This window comes from Coenobita brevimanus, unplaced genomic scaffold, assembly GCF_032717465.1.
Source record: "Coenobita brevimanus isolate Jiangsu-jjx unplaced genomic scaffold, ASM3271746v2 jjx.HiC_scaffold_1992, whole genome shotgun sequence".
NCBI classification, from domain to species: domain Eukaryota; kingdom Metazoa; phylum Arthropoda; class Malacostraca; order Decapoda; family Coenobitidae; genus Coenobita; species Coenobita brevimanus.
Window position 1 is genome coordinate 125,602 of NW_027642878.1, and position 624 is coordinate 126,225.

The window sequence follows — 624 nt, forward strand, 5'->3', positions numbered from 1 at the left end:
GGTATATGAGAGAGGGGGGAGTGGGCTGGGAGCAGGGCAGTGAAATGGTGGGGGACAGGGCGACATGGAGGCGATTTATTTGTGGCCACCCCTTATGGGATTGAGGCGTCTGGCAATAGATAGATAGATAGTTGTATATATTCTGGGGAATCCCTGGGGAATACCCCTGAAGCAGCACATGTCAGTGATCACAGCTGGGACATCAGCACAAGAAACAGCAATAATTTTCTTTTTTTTAATGCAAGGAACAAGGAACCAAAGGCCAGGAGCCCGCAAACCGTTCCTTCCAAGAAAAAACAAAAACAACACAAAAGAGAGCCAAATTCAAGATCTGTTCATTTCGGGATGCCTGGACACACTGCGTTTGAAAGACTGGAGGCCATAGGAAGTAGAAATATAGACAGAGGGAGACAGTTCCAGAGTTGACCTGGGTGAGTAACATGTTCAAATTTTGTCTACTGCTGTTTGATACATTTGGTTAACCTGGTGACATTACCGACATTATAAAATATTAGTGTTGATGGAAAGAGAACAACACTGAGGTGGTTTGGACATGTGGAGAGAATGAAAGACTGACTAAGAGGGTGTATGTAGGTGAAGTGGAGGGACAGGGAGGGGGAGACC